A 13,104-nucleotide genomic window follows, 5' to 3' on the forward strand; every position below is an offset into this window, starting at 1 on the left:
GCCGGGGTGACGAGGGCTCCAGAAGAAGGCACAAGTCTTCCAGGCTCAGAGAGACATGGAGTCAGCAATGCCAAAGGAGCTGGGCTTTGAGGATAGGGGTCCTCAGACAGGTTGCTCTTAAATCTACATTCACACTTCCCTCAGATTATTGGTCAACTTTCCACTGTGGAGGTGCAGGGCAGACCTGAAGGAAAGCAGGATGTCCGGGTCAAAGATAAAGGCCTGGTGCTCAATGGAGTCTAGGGGGCTGTGAACCGGAGGTCAGAAAAAGTACAAAAACAGTGCTGCTGGCAACAACGCCCCCACCCCCACCCCAACCCCGCCCCCGGCCCCACCACCGCAGCAGCCCGGACACACCACCGGGCTTTGGAGGGTGACCTCCATCTGATCTGAGGGAGACAGCAGTGAGTGGTGGCTCGAAGTAAGATCTTAGTTCTCTGCCCAAGAACTGAACCTGTGTAGCCTGGATGAAAGGGGCTTCCCAGGTGGCGCTAGTCGTAAAGAACCTGTCTGCCAATTCAGGAGTCACAAGAGACACGGGTTAGATCCTGGGTGGGGAAGATCACCTAGAGGAAGGCGGCTACCCACTCCAGTATTCTTCGTGGAGAATCCCATGGAGAGAGGAGCCTGGTGGCCTATAGTCCATAGGGCTGAAAAGAGTCAGACACAACTGAAACGATTTCGCATGCACCACACACAGCATGGATGAAAGCCAGGAATCCTAGCCACTAGTCCACCAGGGCTATGAACTTGAAGTCCGGAAAAGTGGAAAAATAATGCTACTGGCACCCCCTTCCCCACCCGCAGCCTAGAAACACCCCTGGGTTTTGGAGGGGGACCTCCATCCTGGGGTCAAGTTGCTGCTGTGAACGGGGGCTGTGATGTTCATCCCCACAACGGGCAGTGAAGGTGAAGGGTGCCTGGGCTCGGGCTCCCTGGGGATCATAGTGCACCCCCCCTGGGCACTCAGCCTGGGTTAAGAGAGGCCTGTCTCTCTAGCAACCATCAGAAACTCTCTACCTCATTACAGAGGACACTTTTGGATCTTTCCTGTACTCCTTTCTCCAAGATGGAGCTAGTTGTCACCTCCTCCTGATTTATTCTTCCTCTTTATGTCTCTCATTCCCTCCACCTGTTTCCAATATTTTACTGATTCCATGATATTGTCATTTGTCACTAGTGCGGTGCTGTTTTTGTTTGCAGGCAGCGAGAAACCTAAAAACTCAATTCAAGCTACAAAATTCTACAAAAAATCCATCTACAAAAGAGAAATTGTCTTGGCTGCCATCGCCAGAACAGCTAGGGTAGAGCCGGCCATTGGTCTGTTGGGTCACGTCTGGCCATGTTTCTGTGTTCTTATCCTGGCCTTGCCTCTGTCAACAGCTGACATCCTCAGGCTGATCACCAAGTGGGTGGCTTCCTGGAGCAATAGACCCTCCATGACCCCTCTTTTACCCCTAGGTGAAAAAAATAATTATAAGCACGGCACCAAATAAGATTCCTGAGCCTCACGCAGAAGGCAATCAGCATAGTTAAAATGGTGCCATGTAGGGTTATACCCTCACTGCTGAACCAATAACTGAAGCAAATGACTTTCAATTGTCCCTGGAGCCGCATGTGATAGCAATCCCATACAAATCCTTAATCTTCTGGCTGCGACACGGTGGGAAACAGACTGGTATTGGGAGACAAACAAAACATCCATTCTAACCACCATCTATTGCCCCCATAAAACCGTGAGAGCCTATAAGAGAGACAGTCCTGACATACCTCTGTGCCTTCAGATGCTATCTAGTGGCTGGCATAAAATCAAGATTGGATAGTTGCCTGAATGAATGAGCAAATAAAATAATAGTTGATTGCCTCAAACATGTATTTGTTACCAACTATTCCTGTAATTCTTAAAGCATATTGTAGTTGTGACAGTATTTGCACAACACCTCATTTTCAACCCCATCCTGCATGGCTGTAATTTTTACCTATTGCTTTCTGGGTCTTTCACTTGATTTCAACACATTACCGATTATTTTTAGAGCTGCTATTAACACAGACTTCAATTGCTGTCCTGTTTTTCCCCTTGAGCAGTGAAGCAGTTGCTATGGAAACAGAATCCAATACCTCTGTCTCGAGCTTCACATCAATGCAATTTGATGAGAGAGACTCACACACCACCTCCTACCTCTTTTTTTTTTTTTTTTTTTTTTTATAAGTCTGAAGATATATTACCTCCCAAAGATGCAAATCATTACTGGGGTGAGGCACCCTTGATGAAGTGTGGGTTTGACAGCTTGTCCCAGAAGATGTATCAGAGCTCTCATCTGGAAATAATTCCCTAATCAGAGTTAGAGAAAGGTTTGAATGCTTGACTTGACGGGAAAAAAAAAAAATCCAAGTCATGAGGTAGATTTTATATAAAGATGGGAGGAGGATCATTTTAATTGACAGCACGCAGTCAGCACAAAGTCACAAAGTCACAGACCCACAACCTTTGCAGAGGACTACGTGTGGTGATTATACGGCAGAAGCATCTTTCTTCCCAACTCCACCTACGAGTGGAATGAGATTTGAAATCTGATCCAAGTGGGCTGCTAGGGGAGGGAGGAGTAAGTCCTAAGCCTCTCTGGGAGGGCCAGGTTCCACTAGCCAAGGAAGGGTGAGGGCCATTCTCGGGAGGAAACTGTAGTCTAGCTTGAGCTCCTCTACTCAAAGCAGCTGGGGGAGGACACACCAGCTACAGGAACTCTGTGGGAACCAACAGCCTCAACTGCATACAAGCAGAAACGATTCTTCACCAAGTCCTCAACTCTCAGCAGGAACAAATTTTCCAAGACAAAGCTTTGACCTTGTCAGCACTCCAGAATCTTTTATTTGCTAGCTGGATGTGCTGTGATGGAATTTTCTATCCTGCAGTGAGACATTTGCACAGAGTCTATCTCTGTGAATTTATCTCTGAGAGAACCTGGATTAACCCAAGGATGTGATCTAGAAGAAACCAGGATGGAGTGGATGCAGGGGACAAAGGGGAGCGGGGGAAATGTAACAGGAGGGAACGAGGCAGGGCACAGCTTCTGAAAGAATCACATAGCCCAAGGGCACAACATAAACAGATTAGAATCAAATGGGACCAAGATGGACCTTGATCCTCAGTCAGCAAGTGAAATGACACACCCAGAGGCGCCCTGACAGCTCCAAGGCACTGTTTAAAGACCAAGGAGTGGGTGGTGGCCCAAATCCTGGAAATCTCCACCCCTTCCCCACAATAGGTGGAATAGTCCTCCCACTCATTAGCATATGAAATTACCCAGCCTCTAAAGACTAACCAAGCCACCTTCCGAGACTGCTATGCACTCCCCCTCTGTGATGGCCCACACTGTCTATGGAGTGCGCTTCTCTCTGAGTCTGAATAAACCCACTTTATAGCTACCACTTTGTCTCTCACTGAATTCTTTCTGTGATCAGACATCAAGAACCTGAGCTTCACTAGGTCCTGAAACCAGGTACTGTGGGTTTGGGCTGGTTTCAAGTCCCAATCTGTGGTAAACGGTTTCAGAAGGATGATAGTGTGAGAGTCTCCTGTACCACTGGGTACCAAAGCATAGGATCTAGCCAGCAGACAAACCACAGCCAAGTTATAATAAGAGTGTTGAAAAAAAAAAAAAGAGTGTTGAGATACAGGCTAACAAGCAGCTCAGGGATCAGACACCAGCCCAAAAGGTGCGTGTCCAGACCAGAACAGAATCAATAGACCAGTACCAGAAAAGGAGAAAAGATAGATGAAGCCAGGCTGAAGACAACAGACAGGATCTCACACTGATTCTTCTGACAAATCTGGTAGATTTTGTTGTAGGATCTTTTACTTAATACAATGATTTTTTTGGTTTGAGGGATTTTTTTAAGTTTTTTTTTTTTTTTAAAGTCTTTATTGAATTTGTTACAGCATTGCTTTTGCTTTATGTTTTGACTCTCTGGCCCCAAGGCATTCAGGATTTTAGCTCCCCTACCAGGGACTGAACATGTACCCTCTGCACTGGAAGGCAAAGTCTTGACCACTAGAACACCAGGGAAGTACCAAGTGCAATGTTTTTAAACTGAACAAGCTAAATATCAGTTTTTATGTTTGTTTTCTCTTTGATTATCTGCGTGTTTGGTTTATAATCCCGACCTTATCGAGATGAGACTTTAAAGATAACACCAGGATATTTGTTCTTGGCCTATGTTTTTTCTGCGTCAAGAAAAAGAAGATTATCCACGAGCTGGACTGAGACTGATTCTCCCAAGTGCCCTTGTTTTGTTCTTTGCTGTGTTAACCCTCGCCCTAACCCTAAACCCATCCCAGCTGCTCCCAAGGAACATTCAGTTCCTACTCGCTTTTCTAGGAGAGAAGCAGGTCAATGTTATTAGTGGAGCATGTTCTACATACCACACGATTTGGAAATACTTTTCGTCCAGACCTGCACAGACTTCCTAACTTTGAATACTCCACAACAAAGCCAGACCACAGTTCGCCCACGTCTACCTAGGACTAAGGAGTATTGAAGGTTGCCAGGTTTTCTGCAGGTACTAGTTGGGGATATTTTCTTGCCTTCTTCATAGCAGGCCCATTTCCAAGGTACCCATTACAGATCATGCTTTTACTTGATTTGCTTTGGACAGAATTCCTGACCTGCTCCTCCTCTGCTCCTTACCACTTAAACCTGCCCCACATGCGTTCAGTATCTCCATCTTCATTCCCACCTATTCTTGTTTTAACAATTCCACTGTATTCCCCACAGTCACTCCATTCTAGGATGGCTTGGATGTCCAGTCTGGATTGACTGAGAGGGTTTTATGTCCCAGGAGAGCTCAGAGCAAGGCCAAGGCCACTATAAGAACGCTGGCTTTTACTCTAGGGAAATAGCCACTGGAGAGTTTTCAGCTGAGAAGTGGACTTAATCTAAAAATGATGGAAAAGGATCACTCTGGGGGTTGTTTTGTTTTTATCTGCAAGATAAATGTTATTAGCATTCCCTTTTTATGAATGAGGAACTTGCTGTACAGATCGCTTACATGATGTGTAAACGTAGTTGCCATTAGCTGAGAGGGACCCATCTAGGAGGTGAACAAATCTGAAGCAATATGAGGGGTTTACTTTTCTACTTCCCAAGGCTCAGAGACCACTAACTGCCCACATGTCTAGGCTCAGTACACCTGTGCACTCATGGTGCACACTTCTTCCTGCAAGGGTTACATCAGATAGTCCAGGTTGGCACCCAGACTCCCACCGCTGGGTCTTGCTCTGAAAACAGGGGTATGCTGGAAAATGTTTCCCAGTCCCTTGGGGTTGGGGAGAGTAGCATTTTCTGAGTATTTGCTGATTTCTGCAGTTGGTGTAAATATTCAAATTCAATCTCAAACAACATGATTTTACTGAATATGGAGTTTGGAAGAGAAGTACAGTCTCCTGTCAGCTGAAGTTTACCACTAACTTGAGCCTTTATGATAATTTTAAAGGGTTAGTGACAATCTGCCTATCTATCTAGTATTTGCGCCCCTGAGCTGTGCTTAGTCGCTTGGTCACGTCTGACTTTTTGTGACCCCTTGGACTGTAGCCCTCCAGGCTTCTCTGTCCATGGGATTTTCCAGGGAAGAATACTAGAGTGGGTTGTCACGCCCTCCTCCAGGGTATCTTCCTGACCCAGAGATCGAACAGGTCTCCCGCATTACAGGTGGATTCTTTACTATCTGACCCACCAGGATAGCCCAAGAATACTGGAGTGGGTAGCCTATCCCTTCTTTCGGGGAACTTCCTGACCCAGTAGTCAAACCGGGATCTCCTGACTTGCAAGTGAATTCTTTACTAGCTGAGCTACGAGGGAAGCCCATTTGGGACCCTAAGTCAGGAGAATTTATAGCTGGAGACACGGCCAAAGTAGATGGGAAAAGTAATTTGGACTTGAACTATAGGTTGAAGGATGGATGATAAAGGAAAAATAGAATAAATCCAAGGTTGTAGAATTATGATGGGCTACATAGCCAAAGGAGAGCTCAGTGGTTGAAATAACTGATCCTTGGCTGATGGCTCCAGAGTCCAGAGCAGAGATGACTAGAATGTAAATCTGAAGAGATTCCAAAGTCAAGTCAACCAGTCAGAGGTCTCAGGAGTAAGTAGAGGAGGAAAGCCAGTCAATGGGAAGAAGAGGCATCAGAGAACCGGATAGTAGGCAAAAGCAGACACCAAAGCATGGTATTTGCCAAAGTCCTGCTTCTGCAAACCATCTGCTTCAGACTCTCCAGGAGTTCATTTCAAAAAATATTTCCAATATAGAGTATCTGGGTTGAGTCAAGGAATTATGTGACTTTTAAAATCTTTCTAAGCTATTTATAGAGAATATCATGCTTGGAAACATGGTAGATATCAAAGACAGAAGGAGTCAGGATATTGAGGAATCCCCAGAGCCAAAAAGAGACACTGAGTTATGACATTAGAGTTCAGGGCCAAGGCAGCGATGCCTGAAAGGAATAGGACCCAAGATAACAGGATAACACACCCGCCAAGGTACAGGATGTATAGCTAGGAGCTGATGCTGAGACTCGAACACCAGGCCCCTGTGAGGTATCCTCAGCACAGGCTTACAGGGGTCCTGAATGCGTCACCAGGGAGTTTTTATCTTCTTGGCAATGGGCCCAAGAGAAAACTCTATTCAGGAAGTGACATGATCATTTTACTTTCACAGTAAGATGGATGATGGAAGGCAAAGAAACAAGATTAGAAGTAAGGAACTTCCCAGGTGGTCCAGTGGTTAAGACTCCACACTCCCGGTTCAGGGGGCCCGGGTTAGACCCTGGGTCAGGGAGCTAGATTCCACTGCCGCAACTAAAAGAGCCCAGTGATGCAAGTAAGACCCAGTGCAGCCAAATACATAAATAATAAAGTCACTATATTTTTTATTAAAAAGACTAGCAGTAAGGAAACCAATGAAGGGGCAAATCTACTGAAAGATGATGAAGGCATGAACAGTAGCTGAGACCATAGGGATGGAACTGTGAAGTTAGTTTTAGAGACGTATCAGAACTAGAAATTTTTAGAGACATTTCAGAGCTAGAGCTAATGTAGGATATTTGATTGACTATGGAGAGGGAAGGATAAGCAGAAATGGAGGCTAATTCCCACATTTTTGGATAGAGGGAGGGAGGGATAAGAAGAAATAGAAGCAGATTCCCACATCTCCTTCTAGGGTGGCTTGGTAAATAGCATCCTGCTGGGAGAGAGGCACATAAAATGAAAAACAGAGAGGAGATCAGACTCTTGATGGCAAACGAGATAAAACAAGTAAACTGACTAAGACCAAAAAAAAAAGCTTTTTCTGTTGCATGAAATCAAAGAAAGCCTTGACCCAGCAATGGAGTAGTGGACAGTGGTAGCTACAATTGTCTTCTCAGAATGCATTTTCATAACCCTTTTAATAAGTCTCCAGTTTTTAAGTACAGCAACTCTGACCTACTCACAGACATAGGAGAGGTGAAGGAGCCAGGGCTGGCCAGTCATGTGTGCCCACACTTTTTCCAGAGCGACCGGCTCAGAGGTGGTCTGAAGACCTGAGCGTGCCAATCAGGGCTTCTGGAGACTTCTCCAGGACAGCCAGCAGGGACTTTCTCCTGGAGTTGTTGTCTTTGGGGAAATGTCTAGGAAGAATGAACAACTACAGCAGCAAGCAACCCTCTTCCGCAACAACCTAGAAAAAAGTGTAATTGTATGAAGTTCAGTTGAGACCAACTCAATTGCTGAGAGAAGCAGAGGTGACAAATGGACAGTGTGAGTTCCAGGCGTAAGCAGAGGCCTGGGTAATGCAGGTATTTCTTTGATCATATTAGCTTTTTCAACATCCCTCCCAATCATATGAGGAAATAAAGGCCCTTTTCTCCCTTTAGCTAGCAATGGGACTCTGAAATACAAAGCATGGGATTCTCTATGAATACCTGCTGAGAGGCCAGAGCTACAGCTGGGCCTCAGGGAAAGCTCAGTCCGGGGACTGGCCTGTCAGATTGTCAGCAGAACCTGGCCCGCCTTTCCTCTGTGCGTCTCTGTGGATGCTGGCCTCCTTTCCTCTCACTACAGACTACGTTCCATCGTTGGCAACGTGGCCACCATGCAGCTCCCTGGGTTCACTCTTCATTGGTTCTGTCTCTATTTCTGAACCAGGTTCTGTCTCTATCTTTGAACTTGAAAGTGCAGAGAGTAAAAGGCAGGCAGTTTTACTTTCTACCTTTTATTCTCTGTGCTTTTAAGTTCAGAAATTCTAAGAGAGGAATCTGATCAACTGCCCTGTGCCATACAAAAGATCAAGCGATCGTCACACGGGTTTTGCAGCCCTACCCCTCGCTTAGGTTGGGCCAGGATGATACCCCTGAACCAACGAAATGAGGTCAGTGGGGCAGACTTGTGTAAGAGAACAGCCATGCTCAGGGAAACCACAAAGTCAGAGAAGGGAGAGGAATAATTCCAAGAAGGACAGGCGTACTACTCCTGGAAGAAGGGCAAACAGCAGAGGTGTCCCTTACTGAAAGGATAATGTTTCAAATATGCTGAATCTGAAGCACCCCCCCCAAAAAAAAGTGAAAATGAAAGTCACTCAATTGTGTACGACTCTTTGAGACCCCATGGGTATAGTCCATGGAATTCTCTAGGCCAGAATACTGGAGTGGGTATCCTTTCCCTTCTCTAGGGGACCTTCCCAACCCAGGCATCGAACCCAGGTCTCCTGCATTGCAGGTGGATTATTTACCAGCTGAGTCACAAGGGAAGCCCAAGAATACCGGAGAGGGTAGCCTATCTGAAGCCCCATGGATGATGCAAATGAGGCCATGGAAATGTGAACAGTTAACATTATTGCTCAACATCTATAAGAGACAATTTATGCATGTTATTGATTCTAATGAAACAGGTCATCTCAGCCGAAACTTCAAACTATAAAGTGTGTGTAATTTTACCATGAGACTATCTAGAACTTTAGTTTTCAGAGGAATTTTTGTTCACTTTAAGATGGGTATGGGCTATAGTAGAGTGGGTGTTATAAGAGCAAAGAATGGGTCATAAGTCACAAAAAGGCAAGAGCTCAAGAGCAAAACATCCTGATGTGTTTCTCCCTTCTGGGGCAGGAGACAAGGTCATGAGCTAACAGAGTCTCAGAACCCCAAGATTTTTGATCTGAGCAACGTGAACAATGGGGCTAGCTGATGGAGAAGGGGGAGTTTATGAGCAGGGCAGGGCTAGGGTAAGTTTGAGTTTTCTCTCAGATGTTCACAAGGAGAGGTCAAGGGAGCTATTAGAGGGTCTTCCCTGGTTAACTGGTTAAGACATTGCCTTCCGATGCAGGAGGTGTGGGTTCTATCCCTGGCCAGGGATCTTAATCCCACATGCCTCCTGGCCCCAAAAGCAAAACATAAAACAGGAGCAATATTGTAAGAAATTTAATAAAGACTTTTTAAAAAAGGGTCCACATTAAAAAAAAAATCTTAAAAAGAAAGGAAACTGTTAGAAATGTGGGACTGGATATCAGAAGAGCAGTCTGGTCACTGCTGCAATTTTTGATTGAATTACTGGTTTTATTTTTTGTGATTTCCTCTTTGTTTTTAATATTGACTTTCAGGGTGGGTGGATTTCATGATTTCAACTTACATATCCTATTTACATTTTGATGACTCTCTGTTTTTGGTCATTTTTTTTTTAATTGAAGTGTCTTTGTTTACAAGGTTGTGTTTGTTTAAGGTGTACAGCAAAATGATTTAGTTATGCATATATTTATGGCTGTTCTTTTTCAGATTCTTTTCCCTTGTAGGTTATTACTTAGTGTTCAGTATAGTTCCCTGTGTTATTCAGTGGGTCTGATATTAAGAGTTCAGGAGTAAATGAGGAACCATCCAAGCAGATTGAGGAAGCCTTCAGATTATGGGAGGAAAACCAGGAAGAGTGATGTTCTGAAGACATGTCAATGAAAAACATCAAAGAGAAGATCACTGTGACAGTACCGCTGAAGGGTCACAGGAAAAGTGACTAAGAATTAGTCATCCGATTTAGCAATGTGGCTGACATCGGTGATGTTGACAGTTTCCACGAAGTGATGGCACTCAAGGCAAAAGTCACATCTGAGCTGGGAATGCCAGCACAGGAAACAGAGATTAAGTGGGACACTGTCCTGGAAACAGAGGACCCTAAGACACAACTCCTTAAGGCTCTGATTCCTCCAAGTCCCTAACCTGGACCACATTGTAGACTTTAAATAATCTCCTAAAACACAACCCCTTAAGGCTATGATTCCTCCAGACCCCTAACGTCTCATAAGCCACACCTTCCCCCCAACACCTGCATTGGAAGAACAGGGGCTGGGAGGCTCTTTGATCAACTGAGCACTGTTTTCTTATGTTATTAAGAGAACCTGAGCACTAAATAAAGCTTTTACTTAAAAGAGCAGATCCCACTAAACCCTAAATCAAAGTTCATGTTCTCCCTTCTTACCAGCAGGTGGGGAGAAAGACCAAGTCAGAGACAGACAACACTAAGGGATCTACGTGGTGTCCTTGTATTGGATTTGCCACCTGTGTTAATAATAAGTTTTTACTCTAGTTGGAGTAAAGTTTCATGATAACTTTTTTCAACTTTATGGTGTTATAGAGAAAATCATACATATTTAAAGTTCACAATGTGGTGAGTTGATATACATACATTATGAAATGATCCACAATCAAGCTAGTTAACACTCCATCACCTCCCACCCCATCATCACACACAGTTACATTTCTGTGTGGTGAGAATGATTAAGATCTACTCTTTCAGCATCTTTCAGATATACAATATTATATGAAAGATAGTCACTCGGCCATACATCAGATCTCAGAACTTATTCATCTTCAAACTGACACTTCCAACCCTTTGACCAGCATCTCCTCATTTCCCCCACCAACCTCCAGACCCTGGCAACTACCACGTTACTCTCTGTTTTGACTTTTTTAGATTTCACATAAAAGTGAGATTATGCCCTTTATTTCCTGCTGTGACTGGCTTATTTCAGTATGCATAATGTCCTCCAGATTCACCCTGTTGCCTCATATTGCAAGATTTCCTTCTTGTTCATGAATGATAATATTCCATTATAATATATGTATAGTAATGTTGTTATATCACATTTTCTTTCCCTATTTATCTGTTGATGGGCATGTAGGTTGTCTGAAGTGAACAACATTGAAGTGAACACAGTGGGCAGATATCTCTTTGAGATATAGATTTAATCTTCTAATGCATATCCAGAAATGGGTTTGCTATATCCACTATAAATTTCTTTTCATAAGCTTCCCATATCAGTGAAAGTGTTAGTTGCTCAGTCATGTGAGACTCTTTGTGACCCCATGGACTGTAGCCTGCCAGGATCCTCTGTCCATGGAAATCTCCAGGCAAGAATACTTGAGTGGGTTGCCATTCCCTTCTCCGGGAGATCTTCCTGACCCAGGGATCAAACCCAGGTCTTCTGCACAGCAGGTGGATTCTTTACCGTCTGAGTTACCGGACCCATAGCTTATTGTCGACAGTTCTTTTCAAATACATCTGGTCTTTTTCTTGTGATAATGTGAGCTGTAGAGCTGCCTCTTACTCTTGGTTTTGGTTCCCAAATGAGAACCCAGATGAGATCCTACAGGGAGAAATTGATAAGTTTGAAAATGGGACATCCACCTGAAAAGTATAAAGACATTGGGAACAGAGTCAGATTAGCAGAGCCCTGAGGTCAGGAACAAAGTGAGTAAAGCTGTAGTTGATCAGCGGTGGATGAAGCCAGCTTAGAGAATTTTTGAACATACATGTCAGGCTGTATAGATGCATTACAGTTTTTTACTTGCTCAGATACTCAGATGCATGTTTCAGGTCTCTTTAGAGGTCAGAATGAGGCATCCATGTTATAATATTTTAGAAAGCATATTAAGAATGAATAACCCAAGCAATGATATCAGAGAGATTTTTTTTTTTCTTTTATTAGTTGGAGGCTAATTACGTCACAACATTTCGGTGGGTTTTGTCATATATTGACATTAATCAGCCATGGAGTTAGATGTATCCCCCCTTCCGATCCCCCCTCCCACCTCCCTCTCCACCCGATTCCTCTGGGTCTTCCCAGTGCACCAGGCCGGAGCACTTGTCTCATGCATCCCACCTGGGCTGGTGATCTGTTTCACCATAGATAGTATACATGCTGTTCTTTTGAAATATCCCACCCTCACATTCTCCCACAGAGTTCAAAAGCCTGTTCTGTATTTCTGTGTCTCTTTTTCTGTTTTGCATATAGGGTTATCATTACCATCTTTCTAAATTCCATATATATGTGTTAGTATGCTATAATGTTCTTTATCTTTCTGGCTTACTTCACTCTGTATAATGGGCTCCAGTTTCCTCCATCTCATTAGAACTGATTCAAATGAATTCTTTTTAACAGCTGAGTAATATTCCATGGTGTATATGTACCACAGCTTCCTTATCCATTCGTCTGCTGATGGGCATCTAGGTTGCTTCCATGTCCTGGCTATTATAAACAGTGCTGCGATGAACATTGGGGTGCACATGTCTCTTTCAGATCTGGTTTCCTCTGTGTGTATGTCCAGAAGTGGGATTGCTGGGTCATATGGCAGTTCTATTTCCAGTTTTTTAAGAAATCTCCACACTGTTTTCCATAGCGGCTGTACTGGTTTGCATTCCCACCAAGAGTGTAAGAGGGTTCCCTTTTCTCCCCACCCTCTCCAGCATTTATTGCTCGTAGACTTTTAGATAGCAGCCATCCTGACTGGCGTGTAATGGTACCTCATTGTGGTTTTGATTTGCATTTCTCTAATAATGAGTGATGTTGAGCATCTTTTCATGTGCTTGTTAACCATCTGTATGTCTTCTTTGGAGAAATGTCTGTTTAGTTCGTTGGCCCATTTTTTGATTGCGTCATTTATTTTTCTGGAATTGAGCTTCAGGAGTTGCTTGTATATTTTTAAAAATATGGAACGCTTCACAAATTTGTGTGTCATCCTTGTGCAGGGGCCATGCTAATCTTCTCTGTATCGTTCCAATTTTAGTATATGTGCTGCCAAAGCAAGCAC

The 13,104-nt window shown here is 44.1% G+C and overlaps 1 non-coding gene across 1 annotated transcript; it reads right to left on the bottom strand.

Moving 5' to 3' along the window:
• Window positions 1-12,997: 12,997 nt before the first annotated feature.
• Window positions 12,998-13,104, bottom strand: LOC122695736. The gene has a single exon (XR_006341493.1). It is a non-coding gene; the product is annotated as a U6 spliceosomal RNA (small nuclear RNA).

The sequence above is a fragment of the Cervus elaphus genome, chromosome 5 (assembly GCF_910594005.1).
Source record: "Cervus elaphus chromosome 5, mCerEla1.1, whole genome shotgun sequence".
NCBI lineage: Eukaryota > Metazoa > Chordata > Mammalia > Artiodactyla > Cervidae > Cervus > Cervus elaphus.